Source organism: Simochromis diagramma, unplaced genomic scaffold (assembly GCF_900408965.1).
Source record: "Simochromis diagramma unplaced genomic scaffold, fSimDia1.1 OVJJ01000421.1, whole genome shotgun sequence".
Taxonomy (NCBI): Eukaryota; Metazoa; Chordata; class Actinopteri; order Cichliformes; family Cichlidae; genus Simochromis; species Simochromis diagramma.
The window spans coordinates 188,058-196,503 of NW_024387250.1; the positions used below are offsets into that span (position 1 = coordinate 188,058).

General features: G+C 42.5%; 1 long non-coding RNA gene across 1 annotated transcript; it reads right to left on the reverse strand.

Annotated features, from left to right (window-relative positions):
* Window positions 1-4,774: 4,774 nt before the first annotated feature.
* LOC120714711 lies at window positions 4,775-7,306 on the reverse strand. The gene is made up of 2 exons (XR_005691491.1): window positions 5,108-7,306; window positions 4,775-5,017 (listed from the first exon to the last, which is right to left on the reverse strand). It is a non-coding gene; the product is annotated as an uncharacterized LOC120714711 (long non-coding RNA).
* Between the last annotated feature and the right edge of the window lie 1,140 nt (window positions 7,307-8,446).

Sequence of the window (8,446 nt, forward strand, 5' to 3'; positions counted from 1 at the left end):
GTACACTCATAACAGGAAGTACACATAACCCCTAGAGCATAGGTGTCAAACTCTGGCCCGCCATACCAAATTACTATCAGAGCTGGCCTACTGGTATTATACAGCTAATATATACATTGTTTAGTATTAAGCTTTGCTTGTTCCACATTCAGTTTTTCAGCAAAACTTGTTTGAGTCCATAAGAAGAGATTCATTCTTAAATCTGGAGGAAGATATTTTTCAATAAATATTAATGTTAGTCCGCGACCTTGTTCTAGTTTTGAATTTTGGCCCACTGTGTATTTGAGTTTGACACCCCTGCCCTAGAGAGAACCACAGCGACACCTGCTGGAACTCTCCGTAACAGCAGCAACAGGAGGCAGTATGGACAAACATAACATTGCTGTTATCTACACCTATAAATACAGTGTACCCCTTTTGCCTCTCCCCTTTTCTACAATTCCCCTGTGGGAGAGGTGGGTGTCATTTCTTTCGAACACTTTAAAACACACATATAATGCATATTTAGCCACCTGGATGTTTCTGATTGCAATTTTAGTTCAATTATTGTCATTATTAAGCCTGTTTTTTGTTAGATGTTATAAGTCTGTAGCATGTGTGTATCATAAATGTGTTTTAGGCGCCATAAATGCTAGCATGAATACAGTTTGGAAGTTGTGGTGGGTTGTGCTAACTCTCTTCCCCACTGTTTGTATTTGGTCGTAGGAGCTGGAGTGGGCAAATTATTTACTTGGAGGTCTGTTGCGAAATCAGTTTTACCCCGGTTCTTTTATTCGTCGAGGCATCCAGAGACGGCACCGGAACTCAGTAGTCATTTCACAAAACCTTTATTCATCTTTATTCATCTTCATTTAAGCATGCACTTCTAGAAGGGAAGACGAGGCCGGTGTGTCCCTCTGCAAAAAATCTTCACTCCTTTGTCTGTGAAACACAGTTTTGTAGGGGCGACCCTATCATAAAACCCCCCACGGTGTGCTGCAAACTCTGTCTGTGTCTATGTGCACGAGCACATGAATGCCTACATGTGCGCGTTCCCGCGTGTCTATGTGAGTGCTCGTGTGTGACTGTGTACGCATACCTGGGTGTATGTGTGCACATGAGTGAGTGTGCGTGTGGATGTGTGTGCGTGACAGTTAAAACACTGGGTTTAGGTGACTCCCTAGAGGTCATAAAACCCATCTCCGTTCCAGACCACAGTTATCCAGTTACAAATGTTGAGACCCCCACCCAAACATTCTCTGGGGAATTTCCACTCAGCATGAACTCCTCTCTGTTTTACTTTCACAGTTCAAGTGGGGGAGGGGTCTCCTACAATCTACTCCTAAGTTCACGACACAGTGAGGCCTTTATTATATTGAGGGCAGTGTCAATGTCTCTACAATAGTTCTACATTCTATGTTAACACATTTCTAAACTCTAAAATAAGCTAAACATTCCTACAAATCCCCCTTTTTATCTGCCCTATGGCAGATAAAACTAAACTAAATCTCTCACCATAATGTTTTCATACTGTGACTCCCCATTTCCCAAAAGTGGCATCATGGTGTCTGCCTTTGTATCAGATTCTCCCACAGCACGATTGATGAGTCTTACGAACAAGGCTCTGATACAAGGCACACAACAACACCCACATGTCACTAATACTGCAATAAAAACAGACAAAGCAACCATAATTAACATAATGAAATCTTTCCATTGCCCAAAGACAGAGGTCATCCACGCTTCCAGCAGGTCATCTAATCCCGAATGCTCATACATTGTGGTGGACAACGTCTTTAGGCCTTCCAGAACTCGGGTCACAGAGCCGTCAGGAACTGTGTTATTTGGAATGAAAGTACAATACATATCCCCAAACATCGCGCAAACGCCCCCTTTTTCTCCCAACAACATATCTAACGCCATCTGATTTTGTACTGCCATTAAAGATGTTGGACTCAACTGTTCAGCAAGCCCTTGCACTCAATGACAGCACAAAGATCAAATGTATACGAGATTGTGGACCCTTTAACGTAGTCCAACTGTATACCGCCATAATAATCAAAACACTCATCTGATTTACCTGTTTCACTACGTTTGGTTCGCTTCGCCGTGGCCTGTGATGATGGAGTCGCTGGAATGGATTAAGGTCTGTCTCTGGGCAATTCACTTATAAGAAAAATCACAGTTACAATAACAACAGTCACACCTAACACTACCGTTTCTCTCCAATCCCCCCTCAACCAGCCTAAAGAAGTTGACATAAATTAAATGTAGATAAAAGGCTCGTCTGTTTACATCTCTCCCTCACAGAAGGCTTCTCTGCAGAGCATCAAATCTGCATGGCAAAGTGACACACTTTAGGTAATCTTCATCCTTGGGAAAAGTGGTGTCAACTATTTCCCAGTCTCCTAGTATTTGTGCCTCACACAGAATCACAATTCCATCGCTGGACTTCCTCTGCGCTGTCACTTTTGGAGCTTGGCACGCTCTCTCCATCCCTCAGGTTCTCATGTTCCAACGCTGCTGAAGATTTAAGGCAGAGCACGTCGTACACCTTAGTTGTCTTCCTCAGCGTCAACATTGACTCTTTCATTTTATTTAAAATCTTGCTGTCGGAAGTCTCCTCTTGATCTCCTGGAAGCTCAGTAGCACAGCTCTCTGTGTGATGTCTGCTGTGCTGAAGATGATCTCTGATCCTCCTGAAGCCTCTCTCCTGGCCTCAGCTCCCATCTTGTGGACGATCCTCTCAGCCACTCCTTCTCGTCATGGCACCTCACGACATCTACAGATTACAAAATAACACTCCTCTTGCCACGTGGCTTTCACCATGTGTCAACTCCCCAATGAGACATGCACAAGAATGTTGCACATTCTCTCTAAAACAATCTCCAGGGTTTCCCACTTGGAGCAGCCATACTCCAACCTGTAACCCTGTGCAAAAACATTAATCAGCAGTCACATGTTAAGCTTGTTTAACTCCCAGCTCCACCTGGGGCCTGTAACCTGGAAGACAAATCTGTTAAATCAAACTTCACATTTGCAACCAACTATAGATCATGAGAGTGACAAAGTACTCAGCATAACAGACAAGTATCATGTGCAGGTTTTTCCAATCATTAAATCACTATTATTACCATAATTTGTCCCAAATCATGAATCATCCCAATTTATTCCACAATTTAATCTGTGACTTACCTTAAACAATATCACTCCACCCATTTTATCACTATGAGCTCAATAGTGGCAGGCTAATGTGCCCATATTCAACTATTCCATAAACACTGCATCCCTTATTTGTTTTTCTCATGTCACTTGTCCGCTTCTGCTGAATCCTCCACATGCACTCTTAAAGAAAACAAACATTAGCAACACACATGGATCGTGTGGTGGGCAGGCGTCGGCCATCCACATTCCAGAGGTGCCGTAAAAGGCCATAAAATTAAGCCTGCTGTAAAAAGAATGACAATGGTTTCAACACAGGAAATTTCTCACGTTATTCACATCGTCAAAGTAACCTTCAACATTTTCCCAACAACACAGTGTAACAGCATCACCAACTCATAACCTGTAGTAGAGAAACAAACATCCACCAATTGTTCTGTTATAAATCACATCACCAAATCACATAAAGAACTGTAATGCTGTAGAAAAAAGAATGCAAATGTTAGCGCTGCGCAGGTGTGTACACACTTTCTCACAGTAACTTCTGTGAGCAACACAAGCCCATGAATAACACCCCTGGTAGATTCACAAACACAGAAAGTGGCATTTAAAAGGTTAAACCATCACGCAACCTCGAATGTTGCTGTCATCTTTCTGCTCCTGTAAAAGGAAACACATAAATTCATCCACCCTTTTATCCTGTCTAGGTGGAGATTAACCTTGAGTCGTGGTCAAGTCTTGTCAGCTTTTACCAGTCAATCAGTTTGTTTTTATTTCCATTTCATTCATTCATTCATTCATTCATTCATTCATCATTCTTCTTTCTTTGCTGATAGTGGAACCTATCGTCGCATTTAGTTTCCACTCTCAGCAAAATGACGTCATTTCAAAAAGAAAAAGAAGAACTTTAGATCGGATTACCTCGCTGAATCCTTTTTAGGCAGGGACTCTCATTTTCTAATTGTCCCAAATAAGTGGCTTTCTCCCGAGCCCATTTTAATGTGGAGAAACTCACTTGCAACAATTTCCTCGACGACGTGTAGCACTTTTAATTCCCGACGTGCAGATCTGCTTAAAGAAAAGAAATTCACAAACAAAAATCAGTGCACTGTTCAAAAAAATAAAAATAAAATGAAAAATGACAAATGAAACTGAAAAACAAAAGAAAAAAGAAAAAATACAGAAGCCCGGTCTTAGGACTTGTCACAGAATATTCTTTCTCTTATAGGTGAGAAAACACCAAATCTAAAACTTGGTGCCATGGTAAAACTTTCCCCATACTTCAGAAACAAAAACAAAACAAAAAAACAAAACAAAACAAAACAAAACAAAACAAAATATCTGCTAGTTTCACTCATTTAAACTCTGGCTGCAGGATTCTGTTCACCCCTGCTATCATGTTCCCCAAAATAATACTAATTCAGTCGTCTATGTATCAGTTCTCAACCCACTCAATAAACCAAACAGGATGATGGTAACAGTATTACCTACTCAAAATTGTGTTTGATCTTCATTACGTGTGTGTGTGTGTGTGTGTGTGTTAGTTGGGTTAATACATTTTCTGTTTTTATCTATCCTTTTATGTACCTTCCCCCTTTTTTCTGAAACAAAACTTTGTTCACTCCAAATTTTGTTTCAAACATCTAAATGAAAAACTCTGTGATAGTCAGGCACAGCTAAACCCCAAATGCTTGCAGGTGACCATAGGCAACCACACTGTGTATTATTAACCCCTTCTACAAATGCCCTCTTTTAATATGTAACACTTTGTGTATGATTTTTTGTTATCTCTGGTGCATATTATCTGCATGTGTGGTGTCACCTTTCCATTGTTCTAACAGTACACTTGCATACCTCTGTGCTTGTCTTCCTCCCCCTTTTGTGGTGGTCTGGACACTGTGTCAATCCTCCACTTCCAGGCAGTCGCTTGTCTCCCCGGATGCTTTAACCCAATTTGATTCCCCACACTAAAACAGTAGCCTCAGTCCTCTTCTGCTCCTTTTCTTCTCTCCCACTTTTCAGTCCAATGGCAGTCAGTTGTCTTCAGCTTTGTCCCGTGTCTCTCTTTGTCCCACTGTCTCTTTCATTGCCATCTCGCTCCAAACATGGCAAATGTCAAGCTCAGACAGTCTTCTCAAAAGTCCTTCACACACAGTGAGGTTGCAGCTTGCTGGAAACGCATCTCCATCCATCCAATCTAGATGGTGGTTCTTCTCTTTCTGATGCCGTTTGCCCACAGCGCTGCTGGACCTCTCTGCTCAGAACTCTGGTATTGTCTCTTGGACTTCTGTCCACTGTTGATGTTCATGCTTATGCTTCTGGAACTGCACTCAGTGTCTTCAGGGAGAGATTAGCTTCCTTGGAGCTTGCTTGTTCAGGATGAGGACGGGAAGCTGTAAAACAATTCAGCCAAAAATTCTTGCTGGGTGTTTCTATTTTTTCTAATGATTTTAACCTATAATTTTCTTCCGACTGCTGCCCGTGGAGAATTGATCCAGGTCCGTTCCCCACCTGTAATCGACAGACTGAGAGACTTTCATTATTCACTGTGACTGCATATGTTTTCATCACTCCTAAAGCAACACATCTCTACTTATTTTGTTTTGAACTCTACTGACTTTAAACCCCAAAAATGAAATTTTTATTTGGTCTTAAATGCAAACACAAAAATCTTCTTGATGTTGTTGTTAATTATTTTCATGCACAACACTCCAAATTATGTTTTCTTTTGTGTCCAGCAGGGGAAGAAGGTGACCTGTAGCGTCACTGCTTCCCCCAGTTGGAGACAATTTCCCACTCACACTTCCACACTTTTATTTTCTTTGTTTTCATCATTTTCTTTCTCTTTTTTTATTACCCCATTGTTTTACACCCACACATTAACCTGTTAACTCACTCCTCCAACCTCATTTTCCTTTCACCCCAACAGCTCTCATACAGTCAGCAATCAAATTCTCCATTCATCCTTGAGTACTTGGTCACCTTTAAATGTCACTGTTAATTTTATCAATTTATTTATCATTAGTTTAACACTAATCCACTGTTTATTTTTTATTTACTTTAGTTCATTTTCTATTTGATCACTACGATTTCTTGACTATTTATTATTTCACAGAAAATCAACTAATCTACTTTGTCTCCCTTTTTGTCATCAAGGAATTCACACACACTCACAGGCTGGTCACTCGCCCCCACCTTTTCTTTCTCTCTCACACACACGCACATTTTACTCTTCGTTCGTTCCACCTGTGAACCCGCCCCCTCGAGGCTGGCTCACACACACTTCATGCTTCTCGCAGTCCCATTCAAACTTTCTGCGAGACACTTCTGCTGATTAAGGACTACGCCCTAAGCGGCACACAGAGCGGGTGCCGTCCGCTCTTGTGCACCTCACAAATTATTCAAACTGCGCCACGGACTCGATACCGCGGTTTCTCTTCCCCTAAAAAATATAAAACCAAATTAAACCCCCCAATTGACTTCACAGTTTGCAACAACTCATGACACGGCCTCCTGCCGCGATTTCTGCACACCACAAACACACACTTTTAGACACGAATTCTTTTTGTTACTTTAATTGACTCCCGTACTTCAGATGGGACACAGACTCTAACTGCGCTTTCACGCACACACGCAATCTACACACACTGCAATCAGTGGGCTGAGCCAAGCAGTCGTACTCTCACTACGAAGCAACTTGCCCCCACTCTCATGCATGTTATCAACCACGACTAGGATCCAACACCTAGCTTTAGTTATTTAAGGCGTCCCCGGTGCCCAGGTCACCAACCTGGCTCCTGTCCCACAGGCCCAACGACGCGTCCGAAGATGGGTTGAGTTGCCAAACTCAGAACATAGACACGGCCCTCAGCCGAGACAAGGTTTTTTAAACCCCGCTTTCTAACTAATAGTAACACACGTTTCCTGCTTTAACGCACGAGGACGGATCACACACCGCCACTTTTTTCCTAATAACTAAGACGGATCACACACCGCCGCGGATGAAACACCGATTCTATTAATCCGTAACAAACGTCTCCTGCTTTAACGCACCAATATGTCCTTACAGGGCACTAAACGTCAACCTGAGTTCTTAGCAAAAGTCTCTTGCTTTAACGCACTGAGACGGACGCTAGCCGCCTTTTTTTTTTTCTACTGAGTGAATTTACACTGGGATACGTTCAACTTAGCGAACGATAATTTAGGCTTTAAACAATATGCACGGTTCGAAAATAAACAGGTCGTGCTTACCTTTTAATCATGTGAGCTAGCTCTCTGTTCGCCTCGTTTCACGATCTCAGCTCTGCCAATTCATCTCTGCGCCTCGAGCAAATCCCAGGGGTTTCGGCACCAAAACTGTTGGGAAATCAGTTTTACCCCGGTTCTTTTATTCCTCGAGCATCCAGAGATGGCACCGGACTCAGTAGTCATTTTCACAAAATCTTTATTCATCTTTACTCATCTTTTACTCATCTTCATTTACTCATCTTCATTTATCTTTACTCTTCTTCATTTAACCTTCATTTAAGCATGCACTTCTAGAAGGGAAGACGAGGCCGGTGTCCCTCTCCAAATCTTCACCCCTTTGTTAGTTACAGCCAACTTTATAGAAGCGTCCCCATCATAAAACCCCCTACGGTGTGCTGCAAACTCTGTGTCTGTGTCTATGTGCACGAGCACATGAATGCCTACATGTGCGCGTTCCCACGTGTCTATGTGAGTGCTCGTGTGTGACTGTGTACGCATACCTGGGTGTATGTGTGAGTGCACATGAGTGAGTGTGCGTGTGGATGTGTGTGCATGACAGTTAAAACACTGTGGGTGTAGGTAACTCCCTAGAGGTCATAAAACCCCTCTCCCTTCCAAACCACAGTTATCCAGTTACAAATCCTCTGGGGAATTTCCACTCAGTGGGGGAGAGGCCTCCTACAATCTACTCCTAAGTTCACGCCACAGTGAACCCTTTATTACTTTAAGGGCAGTATCAATGTCTCTACAATAGTTCTACATTCTATGATAACACATTTCTAAACTCTAAAATAAGCTAAACATTCTACACCAGACTGGAAAATCCCTCCAGATGATAATAATGGATTGGATTTATATAGCGCTTTTCAAGGCACCCAAAGCGCTTTACAATACCACTATTCATTCACTCTCACATTCATACACTGGTGGAGGCAGCTACAGTTGTAGCCACAGCTGCTCTGGGGCAGACTGACAGAAGCGAGGCTGCCATATCGCGCCATCGGCCTTTCTGGCCATCACCAGTAGGCAAGTAGGGTAAAGTGTCTTGCCCAGGGAC